Source organism: Falco cherrug, chromosome 8 (assembly GCF_023634085.1).
Source record: "Falco cherrug isolate bFalChe1 chromosome 8, bFalChe1.pri, whole genome shotgun sequence".
NCBI classification, from domain to species: domain Eukaryota; kingdom Metazoa; phylum Chordata; class Aves; order Falconiformes; family Falconidae; genus Falco; species Falco cherrug.
The window spans coordinates 8,403,648-8,423,442 of record NC_073704.1 but is presented as its reverse complement, the minus strand read 5'-3'; the positions used below and the strand labels follow the sequence as shown (position 1 = coordinate 8,423,442).

The 19,795-nt window shown below is 45.7% G+C and overlaps 1 long non-coding RNA gene across 1 annotated transcript in view; it reads right to left on the bottom strand.

Moving 5' to 3' along the window:
- The window catches only part of LOC129736681 (uncharacterized), a 79,823-nt gene that overhangs the window by 30,372 nt on the left and 29,656 nt on the right, over positions 1-19,795 (bottom strand). Inside the window, exon 5 of the long non-coding RNA XR_008733655.1 lies at positions 5,567-6,999. This is a non-coding gene — a long non-coding RNA (uncharacterized LOC129736681). The remainder of the gene's footprint in view (positions 1-5,566; positions 7,000-19,795) is intronic.

The following is a 19,795-nucleotide window of genomic DNA, read 5'->3' as shown; positions in this document are numbered from 1 at the left end:
TGTTGGCTGAATTAAGGCATCACAGCTGTGCTGCTGTCACTTTGCTGTGTTGAATAAGGCTCAAGGTCTGCAAAGATGCCTGGGCTGCAATGCCAGTCCTGCCCAGCTCGCCCAAGGTCCACTGTGGTGGCTCCAATTCATCTCCTCATTCTCCATCCATCTGCCCCATGCCACCCAGCCTGGGAAACCATTCTGAGGAGCAGCCCTGTGTTCACCAGCACAACTGACTGGCTTCATTGCATCTCTCTGGGCTCACATCCCACCCAACCTTGTCACACCCCGTGCTGGGCTCTCTCCTCAGGAGCGCTCACCCAAACATGCACCCAGCCTGTATGCCCACTAAAGGACATTTTGCCATTGGTAATGAACAACTTGGCACTGAACCACTAATGGCGACCAGCCCTGGAGCCTCTCCTTGCTTCGCAGAAAATGTGGCCACAGCAAGCTGAGCAAGGCATGCATGGGAACAAGTGGAGGCAAGGGAAGAAAGTGTGCAGACCTTTTATCTTTTGAGAGGCTGAATTTCCTCCTCAGCCTTGACTTGGCCCCTGAGCCATTTTGGTGGAGACTGCCATCACAAACAATGTGCTGTGTCCTCCTGACTGGGGTCCGAGCAAGAGTTGAAATCCCTTTCGTTAGCAGACTGGGTTTTCTCCTCTGGTTTTCAGGAAAGAAAAAAGGAGCCCAAGGGCAGACCACGACAAACGGAGTCTCCTCTGCCTGTCTTCCAAATCCTCCAGAGATAGAATTTCATCCTCATCATGATATAGAAACAATATTTATCTCAGCTGCAGCCAATATACAGCATCTGTAGCATGGTGTGTGTGTCTGTCATACATCTGGATACCTGGGATGACAGAGATGAGTTCAAACACAGCCCTGTAACACGAGTCTAGCAGGAACTGCTGGCCATCACCCAAGGTAAATGGCCAGGACCATCCATACGTGGTGTGAAGGCGGTGTTCAGCCGCTTGTCTAACTACACTCACGCCACGCTTGCCAAAGCAAACGGGCTGCTTTGACCCTAGCTGAGATTCTCAGCACAACCCTCTACAAGCAAGCTGCAGTGAAACTTGAATCATCCTGAAATACAAATAAAGTCAATGAGATGGGAAAGCCCCAAGAAACTGTGCCCCGTGCTGAACACTGGACAACCACAGCCTGGCTTGTACCCCCTCCTTCCTGAAGACACTCATATTTTCTGTAGCAGAAAAGATCCTTAGTATGCGAAACGCCACACAATTCTGCAAATGTGTTTTTTTCCAGGAAATGAGAGGTACTCGTTGGGTTGGGGGAAGAAATTACGTAAGGTAGGCTACCGATGCTAGTCAATACTGTCCTTGTTAGAAAGTTTTCTACTGGGAAATGATGTTCTGTGGAGTTACCTTGCTTTTTGAGATCACCGTGTCAGTACAGCTTGATTTTACCAGAGTTTACATGCTTAATTTTATCCAAGTATTTTGCCTTTTTCATTTACGTTTTGCATAAGCTTAGATAATCTGAATTAACATAAAAATGTAGTTCAGACAATTTTTATCAGTGAATTATTTTTCCTCATTGATAAAAAGATTGCTTTGTGGGCAAATTTCACAGTCCACTTTGACATGGAAGGGAAACAAATTTTCCTTCAAATTCCTTTTCAAATTATGAAATTTTTTATAGAAGACAACATCTGGTTCCCACATGTATCTGATTTTTACCATGATGAAGCCTTCGGTATGGTGTCTCTTCACATCACACAAGATTAACTCAAATTGGCTTGGATGGGAACAGTCCATGAAGGCTCAGAGCTAGATGGGAGAAAAAGCAAAAAGGCAACCAAGAGAGTATACTGTTGGCAGAGCTGGTGGATTCCATTGGGAGGTCAGTGTTAGGTCTGACTTTTTTTTTTTTTTAACATCTTTACTAATGACATGAAAATGCAACATGATATGCCAGTAAAACAAGGAAAAAAAAAAAAAAAAGAGAAACCCCCCCAAACCTAGTGAGGAAGATAACAAAAATGTAGTATTTCCATAAGGTTAGACAACACCTGAAATAGCACGGTCCCTTCTGGGCACCCAACACTATAATTTCCAGGGAATTCATAGAAGAGCGACAGAGATGGTGGAGATGGAGCTGTTGAACTTGGCTCAAGGAAAGGTTAGACAGAGTAACAGGCTGTGAGTGCTTAAAGAAAATAAACACCCAGGGAGAAATCCTGACCTTGTTGAAGCCAATGTCAAGACTTTCATTGACTTCAGCAGAGCCAGGATTTCACACTGAGGAGGAAGTGGAATTTTTTAGTGGTGGAAAAGTCTAGATGCAGGAACCATGGGATGAAAATAGAGGAGGCAAACTGCAAGTTCAGTATCAAGGGAAAACAGGCAAGAAATTTCAGCTTTGTTTAAAGGCAGCAAAATCCAGAGTGCCAGCTAACTGAGGCAGAAAGAGCCAACTGCAGTTTTGTAACCCTCTAATTAAAACAAGGTTAAATAAAACTAGTGTTACATATTCTGTTCTGAGAGAGGAAAATTGGATGCTAACAAAAGCAACACTACACCCCCTGCAGCCAGACTCCCAACTGTAGCAAGAGACAGCATCTCCCCAGTTCAATCACAGATGGTTTTATATGGGAAATGTAAATAAGACATTACCATCTGGTTAATAAAACGCACATCTAAGATTTGACTACACGTCCCCAGATGTAAACATTTAAAAATACGTTTCTCTTTAATGCTTTAAGGCTTTCAACCAGTACGCCCAAGGAGGAAGAAATCCCATTGACATAAAAAGCATTGAACAGAACCACAAAATGTCCTATTTGTCAGTCCTATAAATTATTAATTTATAGAAGATGTTACCACTATCTGTGGAAATACAACCAGGCTCTACTGCCAGAGTGTATAGTACACTGCTCAATATCTGATGAAATCTAGAGGCTATTGGAGAAGCTAGCTTCTGAAATGTATAGCATATGCAAAATACAAGGCATAAGGCAAGCTATTTTCAGAAAATGGTAACTTTGCTGGAAAAGTCTGCTTTGGAGATGGAATCTGTTTATGCATTTGAGTTGAAATTGTCAACCAGTTGTTTGTTATAAAGGGAAAGACATTCCTGAGGAAGTGGAAACACTGCTGGGTTTTTTTGTTGGTTGTTTTTTTCTAAAGGACATTTTTCTGCCCAAACCAACATCCTATTAAAATAAAACTGAAGATGACTGACTAATCTTAACATCAAAAGAAAAGGGTTTTTTCCAGGTTGCACAGAAAATCTGGAGTGACTTACTTAAAGGAAAGGGTTTTGTCTTTCTCCTTTTCTTGCAAAGAAACTAAGGAATTTCCAGTTTGGCTTGGCCACCTACCGAGGTAGTCCACTACATCCATCTTCCCAGTGAATGGTAACTCCAGCTCTGCCAACACCTCCTACAGTTTTCCCCATCAAGAAGGGTTTTTTACTCATGATTAACATTAGAATAAATGACCAAGATGAACGATAGAAAGCCATTTAGATGAAGGAAAATGGGCATAGCCCAACACCCTCTTGAGTCAGAGGAGAGTCTAAGTGATTGCAGGAGATTAGACTCTTTGAGGCAACCAAACAGAAATGAGAAAACACAGCCCTGAACCCCCACTCCCACCACACTAGCTGTTGGAGTCTGCTGCCAATTTTTATCTTTATAAAGGGGCTGACTTAGCAAGAGGCCTGCCAGAATGCAAAAGAAGGTAAGATAGCATCGCTCAAAATTTCTGTGTGCATGCAAAGAGGAAACACACTTTAGCAAGAATATTAAGAACCTGGCAATTTCACATGAGATAAATAACTAGAGTTACTCTCCCGTACGTGTGTGTTCTGGAAGTAGCTTTAGCACTATATACAGTGGTGGTACATACATACAGCAACTGCATTGCCTGTTACAGAACTCTTCCCATCTTACTCAAGCTTTGTATGACTGGGGTTTTATCGTCTTTCCAACCACCATGAGTGACAAAGCTGTGGAACAACAGCTTGTCTCCACTGTGTGTCCCAAGGATCCCCACTGAAAATGAAGCAACAAGAATTTGGCTGTCCAAGTGGAAAATCAAGAGAAAAGTAAGAGATTTCTCCTGAGGACCACACAGGAGGTTTCTAGCAGGGTGTGATTCAAATCCAGACCTTCTGACCCACCAACAAGGCCATCACAAATTGTTTGCCTCCTGAAGGTGTAAGCTTTATTACTGTGAGACTATGTTACCAGGATAGGACAAAAATCAGATGTTACCGAAGACTCTAGCAGAAAGGCACAAGGAATCAATGCTGTGTATTTATTGTATTTGTGAAAATATCCTTCAGTTTTATTTCCTTTTCTAATAAAAAAAAAAATAAATCTAATAGCAGACTGACATCATTCTACTGCTTTCAGGTATAAGCTCTTCATGCGTATGAGGGGCACCAGTGAGGGTCTTGGGCTTCATGGTCAAGAGCTGATCGAAGTTTGGACCCCATTGTTCCAGACAGACCTTGGAGAGCTCCCACAAAACCATGGCACCCCAGTGCTCGAGCTGGCATTTTAATTATCTCAATAAAAACCTCCATTTAGGCATTAGAATTTCAAAAGGACATCTCTAAGTAATCCAACAATACCATCCTGCCAGCTGGGCACACAGTTTGTTGAGAACAGTGGGAAGGAACCCAACAATACAATGGCTGCCTTGAAGCATGGCTAGTGTCCAGCTGACAAACATCAGGACCTGCATTTCTGGCTGGAGCTTGAAGAACCATGGTAATGTCACTGACTTTCCTTGGAACAGGTGAAACACCACCAAGGGCTTGCTTACCCTTGCAACCTACATGGGGTTGCTTTGCTAGTAAAGCAGGTGAAAACTATTTTCCTTTTCCAGACCAAATTGCTCTTTAAGTCGTTGTACATTTACAGAAAGCCTTTATCTTTTGATTTAAGTTTTACAGTCATTACATTTTCATTAAAAGGAAGCTGAAAATGTTTACTGACATGAACCATACTTGCTTTGTGCCTTTTCAAGTACCAGAAATGTTCCATTGCAGACACCCTTTGAAATGTTTTCCTTTTTCCTGCACACTCTTTAAAGCTATGTCAAGTTTCCTCATATTTCTTATCAGCTGCCTGGCATGGTGTAATGTTTGCATTACATAGCAAGAGGGTTATTATATTTTATGTAAGTCCTCAAAACTTTAAGAGTGGAGAGGAAGGGCTGGGGCCACGGACTTGCATTATCACAGGGCAGTCTTCCTGCGTTGATCACAGCCAAGGACACACACACAGGAGCTTCTCCAGTCTTCCCCAAAACTAACTCAGCCATGAAGGAACCACGGCTGGACTGGGTACCAATTCAGGAGGCTGCCTTTTCCCAAATAATACAAAGAAATCTGCCATTCTAATGAGGGGAATCATATCCCTTTCTCTTCAGGAATTCCCAAACTTATTTTCCTTTTCATCCCTATGTGTCTCCCCCAAACATTTCCCCAACTAGTGCCCCTTTTGCCTCCAAAGCCAGATGCTTGAGACGGGGGACCCTGGCTCACTGTGCTGAGTGGGCCACCAGTGGACTGGTTCAACCCCTCTGCTTACCTTCTCATCAAGCTTCACCAGGACCACAGATCTTTGCAGTTCTCTGCAAGGTCATCCTCTAGCTTTTCGCAGGGAGGTGGCAGGGGAAGGAGGTGACCTGAAGTGTTTCCTGGTTTCTTTCCCACTCCTCCAGCAAACTGTCTCCAGACTGTCTGGCAGAGCATGAGCAGAAAGTCCTTGTGAAGCAACTCAGACAGCGCTGGAGCACGTATGGAAAGGAGGCCTGGAGCCGTGTGCAGAAGAGGCATGGAAAATGTAAGTGAAAATAGAAAACCAGGAGGGGAGGTGAAGGAGCCCTCCCCTCCTGACTGCTGAAGCTCTGTGCATTGGTAAAGACTATGGACACCTGTGTCCAGAAGGAAAGGACATGGACAACCACCTCCAGCTGCAGAGGGAAGGGAGGGTTTGTAGAGCATTTCCCAGCAAAGGAGGACAAAAGGAGATGGCACGCCTGGTCCCCTGATGTGCTCACAGGGAGTGATGACAGTCTCAGTGGTAGGGTCTGGGTTTTAAATAGCCTCTTATGGGGCTGTGAGTCAAGACTACAGGGCCTTCTGCTAAATTTATGGGACTAACATCTCAGGTGCAGACAAGCTGGAGTGGAAACAGTGAATCTGAAAAAACAATTAGGAAGGGAAATGGGCTGCTCTTTCCTTAATTAGGGGGAGTGTGAGGATCGTTAGCTCCCCTCTCCCATGGAAGCAATGCTTACTAACACAGGTGCTTGCCAACTCCCCTCCCTGCTCTGCTCTGCGGCTTTGGTGTGAGCTGGCAGTGCTGGTGTGCATGAAAAGAGGGAGCTTTGTTGCATTTTCAGGGTGTCCCAGCACATTGCACAGAGCCCGGCCTAAAGGTCTGTGCTGGGAAGCACTGGTGGGGTGGGTGGGGCGAGCAGCCCACTGGGTGCCCAGGGCACATTAAGCAGCGCTGGGAGAGGCTGATGACTCAAGCACCCACCACCACCTGGCATCACACAGCCATGGTGGTGCAATGGCAAAAGCTGTAGTTAATATGGGCAACAGCTGAACCCTGTTCCTGGAAACTTGGTGCAAGATAAGGATCCTTGGTAGCAACACACAAGGTCCATGTGGTGTCTGTGCACCACCTCAGTTTCCTGGAGGAGTTCAAACCAGCCTCAAAGTATTATTCTAGCACAGTTTCTTGTGTATAAATATTTGTAAAATGCTTGCTTTAAATACCCTTCTTAAAAAAAAAAAAATATATAAAATGAAATAACCCTCCAAACCCCACTACTGCTTATTGCATCTTTAGCAAAATATTTTCTTAACCTTTCCTACCTTCAGCCTTGGGACTTCTGCTAGCTGAGCAAACTTCTCTCCTCCCCGTACCCCAGCCTGCCTGTTCTCCTGCAGGGCAGCAGGCTGCTTGCTTGGTGGTTAATAAGTTACATAGGACTGTAGGAATGTCAAGATCTGGGGGCAAAAGAAGGTGGAGGGAAGAAAAGAAGCTTTTTAGATTTGTAGTCCTATCACAAGCACTTGGTTTTACATCCACAAGTGTCAGTAAGAGAAGGGAAAAGTTCATAGATGGTTTACTGACATGCAGCATATTTGACTTGCAAGTCTTGTGACCTTGGGCAGGGCTGAAGGGCTGCTCCAAGAGTCCTGGGCACAGGAGACCTCCATTGTTTGTAACTGTCAGTTACCAGCCAGTTCTGTGTTGGGAATGGGCTGGACATAACAGAAGGGTCAAGGGGTCATTTCTTCTTTTCCTTGGGTCTCAGCTAGCTACTCAGGTGTCCTGAGATGGGAGCAGTACCACATCAATCCCAGAAGCATCCAAACTTCAGCCCTGAAGGCAGCGGAGAAAGTATCCAAAAGCCTCAAGCTCACCAGCGAAGGCATCACCTCTAGCTGAAGAGTGCTGCAGGGAGGAGGCACCTTTTGGGAGGCTCTCGGGGCATGGAAATAGGGTTACCTACATGATGCCCAGAGGTGAATGAAGCTTCCCCTGGGGACCAAGGAAGGATCTCTTCCCTTTTCTTCCTGGGTGATTAACATCCCTGACCTGGGACTCTGGCTCTTCCCAAACTGGCCACCCTCCAGGGCAGCAGGGCTACAGCCTGTGACCAGTGAGACTTGACGCCTCAAACTGAATCAGCCCACTTTTTAAGTCAACTTATAACTCATTTTACAGCTCTAGCATTTGCCCCGTTTTGTTCCTAAAATTGTCTGGTTAGCAAATCCCAAGACAGAGCTGTCAGTCTGCCCCCGGCCATCTCTGCTGCTGCACATGAATGGGGACAGACTCATTTTGAAGTGTTCCTGGGGTAAGGGTGACCTACTTTCATGGCTGCGGGTACAGTTCATTACAAATTCCTAATGATCTCATTGTTCCATTAAATGAAGGTTGCCACCTGTCCCGAAGACTTTAGATCAAGCTGGGATTAACATATCTGCTGACCCATTTCCCCCTTTTGTAGGACACAGCCCCATGATCAATAGAGTTTTTTTTCAGACCGTCCAAGGTTGAGCCTTAGCAGTGATGTGGTGCTGAGTCCCATTAACAGAGGATGCTGAGCAGCAGGCCTCCTGCTGGTGCTGGGCACTGCTGAAAATCCTGCCCAGCCAATTTGGGCATCAGATTCCACCTGCCTAGATCCCATCAGAAAAAGAAAAGGTCAAACCCTATGCACATAATTTACTAGGGGGAAAAAAAAAGCAAAAAAAAAAAAAAAGCAGAAGGGAATTGCCGAGGTTGCATTTAGGGCAAATGAAATCCTTCCAATTTAAGAGAGAGTCTGTAAGAGACTCTATTAAGGACCTGGAGGCTGCCTTCAATTTTGCTCTGGGCAGCCATCCCTACTGCGATAGTACAACAAGAAAAAAGCCTGGGTTAGCACCCAGCAGCCATCCTGGCTTGTGGACCCTCGCAGGGACGCTGGTCTGACAGGTTGTCCCAGTGCAGGCAGCCCCACTGGGCTGGCAGCGGGGTGCAGGCAGCCCCCCCCTCTGCCTCCCTGAGGACCGAGCTCAGCAGCCGAGAGGGCTGGAGATGGCAGGTTGGAAGCACAAGCTGTGCAGCACAAGGAATAAAACAAATAAAGAAAGAGAGAGGAATAAATTCCCATGGACAGGCTCAGCAAGCGCACTGCAGCCAAATGACCTCAAGTGCACCACTTTCTTCTCTCGCTCGAGGAAGGCAGAAGTACAGCTGCATTTTTCATAAATAGGAACACCCTAGCTTGATGTTTTTTAAAGCTGTCTAGACAGTAGAGCAGGACCTTATTTCAAGTCACATAATCACTTTCCCATTTTTCTTTGCAGCAGAGGACGTTTTCCAAGATTAGATAGAAGCTGGTGGAGCAACATGTTATTAACCTTGGGTGTGCCTCCCTGCTTTAGGCTCTCCTTGTCCGAGCTGGAGGTGCCTTTCTGTCTGATCACGTCTCCCCTTTATTCCTGCCTTCCCCCTTGACAGAAAAGCTTCTTCTTCCACTAGCTTGCAAAAGTTCGATAGAATTACACATGGGCTGCAGACAACTAGGAGCACAGAGGGTGCTGCTGTAAAATGCCAGACCCCTTTAGCAGAATTCTAATATTATCTTGTGCTTCCCAGCATGGTGCTGATGCCTCCACCTGAAAATAGCAATGGAGGAAAGAAAAGAGCTTTACAGTGACCTCCACCAGGCCAGCGTGCCGCAGGCTGTTGGAAGGAGGTGGACAAAGCTGCTAACTGTGAGAGATGGTGCCGAGCCAGCTTTTCCGGGGAAGGCTGCGCTCAGCAGCAACGCATCCCTCCAGCACTCTTTGTATCGTGCAGCCTGCGCCTTCCAGGGCTGAGCATCCCTGAGCATTTTGCTGTGCACTTCTCAATCCTTTTGCTTTTCTGTGTGAAGACTGCAGCCCATTCCCACGGAGTAGAGGAGGCAGATAAAATACCCATGTGCCATTTACCTGCAGCACATGGCCTGACCCAGCAGCAATGACTCGTCTCTGCTGCCTGGGGAGAAGGAGCCACAGTGGAGATGGTACACAGGGCACTTCTGCTGCAGAAGATACTCCTTTAGGGCCAAGGACGAGACTTTCTGAATGTGAATAGTATGATACGGACTTGTATCATACCATTAGCATCCTGTACCTGACACGGACCACTTACTGTGGTGACACACAGCGGTCTGTGCTCAGCTTATCTGGGGGAAGCAGAGTCCAGCTCAGCTTGTTACACTGAATTAAGTCAGCAAAAGCTGAAGACAAATAGACCATCACAAATGAGATTATTTCAGTTTAGAGTGCCAGGATAAAAGGTTTGCTGCCCTGCCAGAAAAGGACCAGTTCTGTAGGATAAAAATGTAGTGGTTTGGGGGGGAGGTGGGGAGGTGTTTATAGCTGAAGAAAAGGGTGCTTTGTTTGCCTGGTGTTACAAGAGCAATGCTGACCCTCTCCCTAAGCACTGCCTACGTAGGGTTACCCGTTGGGACTGAAGCATGCAGACTGAGAGAACTGCCCTCCATCCCACCTCACTAGAGCATTGCCACGTCTCCCTGCGGCTGTTAAAGTGATTAGCCATGCACAGTAGCAAGCCTGGGCAGGGATATCTTTTCTTCTTGCTTAGCGTTTTGCTTTAGAGGATGCAGACCCTGACTTTGGGAATAATTTCAGCTCGTGAGTATCCGGTTATTTCTCTGCTCCCTAAAGCAAGCACTTAAAATCAGCCAGGGGAGCTGTCGTTCCTTAAACAAATCCTCTACTGCTATGCAGAAAGTGAATACATGAGCTGCCTGATATTAATGCTTTACTTCACAATTTACATATCAAGTGCTTTAATGAATTGTTTTCAGTATCATTGTCCTTACCATGAATAAACTTAAAAGTAATGGATTTGTAATTAATTAAAGTTTAATTACAATAGTTTGTCATTTTATTATTTGCAATTATTACCATAAAGGTAATAAAAATTGCAGGATGTCACAACTGAATACAAATCCCTAATCAGAAGCAATCAACTCATGCCGTAACCTTGAACAAGGGTGATTTTATTAATGCACCAACTCTGGAGCCCAAGCCGCTGCCTCGCGGGTGGCACCTGCAGTATCCTCAGCCCTGGTCGGGGCCACGTGGTGCTTTGGGTGGTCATGGTAGGATCCTCTTGCCCCTGACCTTGGGCAGCCCTGACCATTCCTCCCCTTTGGATCTCTTTCTCCACACACTAGGTGGTCAGCTACAGACTAAAGAAGCTTTTGCCCACCTCCTGTATGTTCTCCTTGAGCACGCTGATCTACTAAAGCAGTTATCCACCATAATTCTTATTAGCTATCATTTCTTCCAGGTCCTTTGGATGAGTTCTTTATTTCTATCAGGTTTAAAACTCTGCATTAAATTCTAATTTCTGCATCATAATTCTTCTGATATTTAATTTTCAAACATTTATTTTTTTTTTAATATTATGAAAGGTCATTCCTAAACCACCCCAGTATTACGCCTCTGACTTGGTTACTCCTGCAGCGGAAATCCCTTTGCTCTGAAGTATGATGGATAAAAGGAGAAGAAGCGTTAAATTATACCTGAGTTTGCTTCTGCTGCTTCTGTCCCTATGACTATTTCCAGGACTCACAATACCCGTGTTCAAATGCAGTTAATTATTCCCACTTGAGGGAGCAAGATAATACGTTTTCTCATCTCTGCATCTTGATAGGCTCCAATCCTACCCATGACTCCTTGGCACATTTCCTTTAACTTGGCCTGATATCTTAAAAAACCATGTTTTAGAGCAGTTTTCCACTGGCCAGTCTCAAGACATCTTCAAAAGGCATGAGAACTGCACCCAGAGCAGCAATTAGGCTGTAATTAAGTGGAGACTCTCCCAGTGAATGCTCTCAAGGGGCTATATTCATGATGTGGGAGGGGGTCTTCAGGTTGGCTTGTCCCATCCTGCTAAATTTATCCCTTCTCACCATCCCTTGTCAATCTTTTCCATAGCCACAACCCTCAGCTGGGTTTCTTCTTTGAAGTCCATGAATTGGTTGGGAAGGAGTAATTCCATTTTTATTCATTTCCTAGGGAGAGCATATGTGTATTTGCCTGTGCTCCCTTAATCATTACTGAATGTATTGGCCAACTTCATGCAAAACCCAACAGAAAGAAAGAGATCTTGTTGTCACTCTGTGCCTACAAGTTACATGAAAAACAGGCAGCTGGGAAGAGGCTTTTTTTTTTTTTTTTTTTTTGATGTTCCCAAATCAGTGAGTGACTTTGACCGGGCTGGAGAAACTCAACACGCATCTGGACTCAAGGCAGACCGCACGCCTCCAAGCCATCATATTTCACACACGAAACATCTCTGCTGCTTCTGGTTGGGAACTCAGCCACCACTTCATAAATCAACACCCCTGCTATCGCCTTTGCTCTGCCAGCAGACGGGTTGATGTGAAACAATACAGTCCTGGAGGCGTCAGCTTCCTTGGGTTATCTTAGTGGAAGGCTAACATCAGAGACCCACTTTATCCGCTGGGGCAGTGGTATTCTCAAGCTCTTCACCTCCAACTGAAATTCCCTTGCACAACACCTTGAGAGGTCTAAACAGCCTCTACTTTTAAGCTGTGATACATCAGCATTTTCAAAAAGCTTAAGATCTCTTTTATCTTAGCACTTCCACCTTAGGGAGGTTTGCAGATACGTTCCGCTTTAGGCATGCAATCTCTCAGTTGCCTTGGCATGAGCTGAGACTTAGGCACGTACATAAAAACTGCAGAATCGAGGGGCTAAAGTTAGGTGAAGGGTAGAAAACAAAGCCACCATAGTCCTGGGAGTTTTGCATTTCTTGTAAATATGCTTGCAAAACCACTTAGCAAATGAATGTTAATTGTTCTGCAAAAATCCCACCCTGTTGAAAGAGAAGGGGGGGGTGTGTGTGGTGTGGGGAGCGGGAAAGCCCTAGGTAGATGTTGCCAATTTTTCCTTTGACCCCTCAAATAAAATTCAGGTGATCTCATCCCACATTGATCAGCAGAGACCGAGTAAGAAAATAAAAAGGAAATTACTTCATCTTAAGTGCCTATTAACTGATGTTAGGCGATAGAAAAAAAAGCTCCGTTTGACAGTAAAAATCCATGTGACGAGCCCACGAATACCAGAACAAGCTGGGTATGGCTGGAGCTGTCAAAATCATGTAACTGCAAACCTTTAAACCAATTTAAGTGCCTTCAGTTGGGTTTGCGAGACAATTACACCCCGAAAAAACCATTTACATGAAAAAGGCTGAAGGCCTCCGCTTTTGTTGCTTTTCCAGCCCAAGGCTGGTGGAGCCGGGAGTATTTGACACACGCTGCAGCTGCTAGGGTAGCAGAAATAGATAAAACTTGACAAATTAACACAGCATACGCCGAAGAAAGAAAAGGGATCTTTGGAATTCAACCATGCGGCTGCAAGGATGCTGAGCCCCAGCTTAACTCATAGCGGTGCTCTGGCTTTTTGACTTGTCCTCCCCACTGCATCTGGTCTCAGCGAGGTGAAATGCAGCAGCAACGCTGGCTGAGAGGCGAGGAGCAGGGATGGATTTGAGTGTTATCCTCACCTGGGGCCAAAAGCAGAGTGAGCCTCAAAAACTAAGCGCATCTCTTGGGATTCAGGGATTATCGAGGTGATTCGGAAACCCCCACTCCAGAAATGCCTTAACTCCAGCATTTTTGCAGTTGTTTCAGGCGTGTTTCCGCAGAGCAAAGTAATTATGGTGTATAAAAACAAACTGAAATGATTATCGTAAGCCAACGCATATGCAAGAGCAAGGAGTCACTTTGGGGAGAGTTCAGGCATTAACTGCTGAACTTGGTCTGACCTACTGGCTGCACGGACCGGTGACTCCTAAAGCCACCAAGGCGGAGGATGAGCATTCTTCTGGCTCTTCTTTTCTCTCCTTGAGCCTTCCAACAAGAACTCCTCAATTTTTTAAAGCCTTCCTTGATGAAGGTGGCTTCTGCCTATCCTCTGCCTCGCCCAGCAGCCCCACATCAGATGTTGTTAAGGTGGGAGTGAAACTTCTTCCTCCCTCATTTTTCCAGGGTTTTCTGTGCCTGTAATTTTTTAGTTAATCCATTGTTCAAGCCATAACCTTGGCTCTTGTTGTGGAACAAAGAGGAAATGGGGTGGCTTGACAGTTTTGCTGCTTTCCTCTCCCCGTATTTAGACTTTCATAAATGACCCTGTCAAAGCTGTGCCTTGCACTGCCACAATGCTAATTGTTTGCGGTATGGATTGATGATACCGTATTAAAGCCACTTGGCAAGGATAAGGTTTGACTTTCTGTGTGCAGATGAACAGCAGCATGCATGCTTCAGCAGAAAGAGAGCATCTTAGCCTGCCTCCATATCTGGCCACCAGTGCTTCTGCAAGCCAACATCTCTGTGGCTGAGTATGTAGCATCATCTCAGGGTATCCTGGAAAATGGAAAATGTTCTCCTCCCTGAGACAAACCCTCTCTTTCAGACCTGCTTCTTTATATGGAAATACTCATCAAGTTCCTTAAAATACAAACAAACAGGAAATTCTTCATATGCCACTAAAATAGAGTCAAAATCCTCACAAGATTGACACAAAGGTAAACAAAACTTGGACAATGTAAAAAAAAAATAAAATTACTGCAGACCTCACCAAGTAACTCAATTTTTAATTTTTTTTAAAAGTAAAATAGATTCATCTTTCCTTATTTTGCCCTTCGTTGCTCCAATGAAAGCTTTGCCAAACTTTGTGGCAGTTCTGATCTCCAAGAAAGGAACCCATATGACAATCTCTTATTTTTTGAAAAAGCAAGCTCTGTGATCACTCCCTTTCTGTAACCATCTTTGGTTCATCACCTATGTCACTCAGTTTCCAGACAGCAGAAGCCAAAAAGAGGAGCTGTAAGCACGTAACTCTCTTCTGGCGATTCCTGCCCTGGGAAGGTGTGACTGGGAGGGACTGCACAACAGCTCATGAGCAGATGGAGGAGACGGATCAGCTGCAGAGCTGGGAGGAGCCTGGGGAGCATCTAACTCCACATGTCCCATTACGTCTCTCAGCACTAAACAGTTCCAGCCCATGGTGGTCATGCTGTGAGGTCTGCACAGGTTCATGCAATGAGGGCTCCACTGAGGGTTAGTAAATACAGAGCAACTACCAGACCCAGAGCAGATGTTTCTGTGGGATAATGCCTTAAAAGTAACATCACCCCTTCACAGTCATCCCCACAAGTCCTATCAAGCCTGGCATGGGTAGAGTAGACTGGGGCTGGGTGTTTCTGAGAGACCTTGCATTACCATAATCCCACAAAGACTCTCTTCTTTCTTTCTTTCAAGTATCCTCTGTCAAAACTGCGTGAGGTTTTCACTTTCTTTTGGCAGGGAAATTTGAAGACCTGTGCAGATTCCCTCATGCCGTGCGGGAGAGGGAAGCGATGACTGATCGATCTAGGTTTCTCCCATCAAGAGCACCAAAGGAGGTACCAGAAGTATCCATCTTCTGGAATAAGGTTAATTACAGAAGCTCAGCTTGCACACAGAGGTCCCACCAGTCAGCACAAGATAAGCAGCCTTGGGAGTATAAATTATTACAGATGATAAGGCAGAATTTTCCCTTAAACAGCTTTGTACATATGTTCCTAAGATTGACTCCAGAGACGCCTGTCATCAGATGTCAAACAAGAAACAACAAAAATTACAGAGAATTAATTTCTTGTCTTTTTTCTTGCAAGCATATGACACTTTCTCCCCTATTTAAATTAACTGAATTATTTCAGATTTTAACAAGATGTGGCTAGATTACCGGACCTGGGAATCAGAACTGATGCCCAGTCACCCATGCTTGATCACAGCAGGCAGCAAGAGTTTCACCACTCCATCATGTCTGCAGAAATGGGGGCTGGTTTTAGCTCTAGAAATAAGAAAATTACAGACACCGATTGGTACAGTTTTTGTTGTGACTATCTCCTCTGCAAGCGGTGTATAAACAGGAAACCATGGCCACATGGCAGGGAACTGACTCAATACTGGTGAATACTGATAGAAATCAGGTCATATTGACATCCTTTGTTTATTCACTGCTTTGTTAACACTGTTTATCTTCAATGTCTTGGCCACATATTTGGAAAAACTCTCACTTCACCACCCATCAACCACTCCTGTCCCCCCAAAACCATGCGACAGCGAGTCCCTTGCCTCTAACCATCAGCAGTATAAGCTCCTTCAAACCCAAACCTAAGGGTGATGTGCATTTCTGGGGTACAAACCCACTTACTCCGCCCTTCCAGGAAGGTTTCTTTCTGATGCCTAGGAGCTTGCTATTAGCTTTTACCTGCAGGTGGGAATTTCTCTCCTACCAAGAAGCCACATCTATTTTAAGCACCAAACCTGCTGCGATGCAGCCCAGCGCAGGACAAATCTGCAGCCTAACTCTACATAGCACAGCGAAGACCAGCTTATGTTTGGTTGTTGGCTGTTTATCTCTACCTGGCAGTTTATTCTAAGCCTGAATTAAATCTACCAAAATGAGGAGTTTGCACGCATTCTAAGTTTCTTCCAACGCTATTAACATGCCAACATCTGCACTACTGTAAACATGATTCATTCACAACATTCTGTATTTTACAGCAGCAATTCATCTGCTCCTAAAAACTCTCTTCCTGCCTCCAGATATGCTGGAAACATCAAGGTAGCGTTCCCACCATCAGCTCTGGGACATCAGAAATAGATGACACGAAAAGACCCTCAAATTCCGGCTTTCGTGTTTGAGGGATTTCTTTACCCAGCTGAGTCCACAGCCGGTCACCAGCTTCTGCTGGCAGCTCCTTCTTTCGCATACCCTTGGCCTTAGAGGAGGAAGGCTATTGCAAAAGCCAAAACTTCTGAGCTGAGAGGAGAAAAAGATTTCGGGTGTAAACTCTTACTACTCCACCCCCATTTTTACCAGTTAAGGAGCTCCTTCTACACCCCCACTTTTCTGCTGTATCGCATTAGCTCTTGGTCTTTGCAACCTAATCCGATACAGTTTTAAGCACTGCCTCTATCAGGGGAGTTTGTATTAACCACACAGCATGAGGAGTTTAACATTTGCTGCGGGTTAGCTGTATGCTGAATTCCACCCTGCAAATCAGCCCCTCTCCTCTGCATTCACCATGAGTCAGCCAGGCTCAGCCCCGGGGATCTGCCCAGCAGGACCCTCTGCAGGTGGGCAGCGTGTCACCCATCAGTACCCGAAGTCATCGGCAGTGTGAAGAGGACCTACACCCAGTCATCGACTGGGGTCACAGAGCCCAGCCCCAGTGCAGAGAGTTCAGCTCAATGCCTCAGGGGTGGTGGGATGAGGAAGAGGATGAGCTAAGACAAAACCAAATGGTTTTAGAACAAAGGGTTGAGGTTAAAGAGAAGGTAGGTTTGTTTTCCTTTAATGGAGTTGGACTTGGCGATCCTTATGGTCCCTTCCAATCTGAAATATTCTACAAAGGTTGGAAGGCATTTTGCCAGCCGATGACCTACTAAAATGAGTGAGCTGGCTCAGTGGAGATATGCAGAGAAGGGCTTTGTTCAGGGGAATGAGTGCCTGGGGAAGCCGCTACCTCTGTCCCCCCATATACAATGCAGGGAGATTTAACTGGCCACAGCACGGTACTATGAATACATTGCAGGGGTTCGTGGTGAGCTTTTAAAACAAGAAGAACCAGCAAGGTTTGGAAAACGAGTGCAAAGATCTCTGACCTTCAGTATTCAAAAATATAGATGCCATCTCAAGCTTGAGGACTTAACAATATGGGAAATACCCTGCCAGCCCCTGACAGCCCGAGGGCCCACCTAGCCCAGCACTCGGTCTTCTACAGCAATAGGAGATGCTTGTTTGGGTGATCCATGAGCACTGCTGCCCTCCCCCTCAGACGCCTCCAGCAGCTCCAGCTCCTGCCTGCATCCACCGAGGAAGCAATATTCCCTGATTTGCTTTTCCCACTGCCATTACGATTTTGCAGATCTCCATCATCCACCTCCAGCCTGAGTAGCCCCAGCATTTCCAGTCCATCCTGGAAGGGCTCTGTCCTCTCCATGATTTTGGCTGCCCTTCCTGATATCTGCTCTACCTCCACTGCCCTCCTCAAGATAATGAAAAAAAACCCACCCTTATTACAACTCTGAGCTGACGCAGTTTGGGACAGGGTCTTTCCAGCTCTCTTGGACAACCACACACAGTTAAAAATCTCACAGCTGGTCAGAGCAGCCAGATGTTATTGCCGCAAATTTCCTCAGCCCTGTGCTCCTTCACTAAGGGGAAAACTCTGGCTTGAGCTGCAGCCGTAAAAGGGTCTGCTTAATGATATAGGGTGGATTTGGTTCTGTGCTCCTTCAAGGCTGTGCTGGCGAGAGCAGTCTGCAGATGCTCAGATATTCCCAGCCCAACCAGTGTGAACTGGGAAGCTGGGCTCAATGGGGCCATGCCCAGACGCTGCCCCGAGCATCCTGAAAGGTTAAGAAAGGCTATGCCACAGCGTGGGGCAGGGTTTCATCCTGTCCTCGATTTGCCTGTGGGATTGGAAAGGAATTTTTTCCTATTTCTCTGCCAGGCAGGGGAAAAAAAAAACCCAACACTTTGTTGTTGTTTATACTGGACAGGATTAAAGTTTTCAATATTTGTTATATTTAGATGCCTTTCAGACCCAGATTTAGGGAAACATTACGCATGATTCTTGCTCTGTTTACCCTTCGCTCCATTCCCTCGCTTTTATTGTTCTTCCAGTTTATTCCTTTTCCAATTTAGGTTAAGTTTCCCGAGGACCACAGCATAACCTCAGATTTCCCAGGGAAACCAGCACCTCTCAGCAGCAGCGACTGGTTCTGCGGCTCCATCCAGACCACCTCGGTCCTGCCTAAAGCAACGTGCATCCTTGCAGCAGAAGTTGTATTGCCAGCGATCAGCCAGGCAGAGACAGTGCAAATCACTCTTTCCTGAATCACAGCCCAAATGAGACCTTAAAGTGGATAATTCACCCCACGATAAAGGCATCTATCCACTTGAGGATGGCACTTTGTCTAGGAGCCCCCAGCCTGCCCTCGCTCCCCCCCAAAAAGGGGGTCCCAATGCCCGTGATGTTGCAGGGCAGGGACCAAGGCACAGCACAGCCCTGGCTTCTCCAGGGACCATGGAATTATTGTTTCTCTTCCTTGCACCACACCTCCTGGGGAGGAAGGGAAGCTGATCATCCTGGCAGTAAAGGACTTGCAAGCAAAGCCCAGGCTGCAACATACTCTCATAAAACCTTCCCAAAGACAAGCATGTGAAAGATCACTTTATAGGCAGGGCAGACGGGAGAGAAGTCTACATCCAATGTCCACTTTCAGTAAATCATTCCATTCTATCTAGCTGAAAAAAATGTATATTTTTTTTAACTGTGTCCACTACAGTTTTCCAGAGCAGATACATGTTTTGGTGTGCTCTTCCTCCACCCTCCCTTGCGGATGAGCCAGGATGGAGTGCCTGATACCTGATCTCTCTGCTGTGCCCTGGCTAATGAAAAAAAGCTGCTCGCTTGAAGCTGCTCTGATTTATTCCGTAATAATCTCTCTGACGGGGAGTCTTTGACCTCCCCACACAGGCTCCATTAAAAGTGAGCCTGGTAGCTGGGTAAGGACAGGTAGTTATTTTCTCATGATGGCAACGGTTGTGCACAGTAATGTGCCATTTCTGCACGTTGTCTTCACCTTAAATATAAAGGCAGCCATTGCAGCAGAAGCTTACTTATTCAGTTTTTGAGGTCTGGTCCAGAACCCATCATTTGCTTTAGCTCAAAACCCTGTGCACGGATCCTGGCAGAGCTCCTGTGTGTATCTAGTTTGAAGAGCACAGGCTATCCACCCGCTCAGAGCTGAGCTTGTGCAGAGCTGCATGGAGGACCAGGATGCAAAAGGCACTTCGATTCCAACTAAGCTTGACCTATCCCTTCTGGCCACGGGAAACCCAGGAACAGATGTTTGGTGTTGGGATTTTTCTCCCAAAATATCTCTGATGTTTAATTCACATTTTACAGACTTGCTGTTTCCCTGTATAGCATGAAGGAGAGCATGCTATTGGGTTGCAGGGAGGTGAAGAAGGTAGCCAGCAGCTTTTCTCCTCTTTTTAAAGATGAATCAAGAGGAGTTTTTGTTTTTGTAAGCAGCAGGCAATTTTTCAAATGCATTCACTATGATCTCCTTGGAAGTCTTTGCTATCTTCTACATTTAAAGCAGCATTACTGTAGTCTGAATAGCTGAGCACTGAGCGT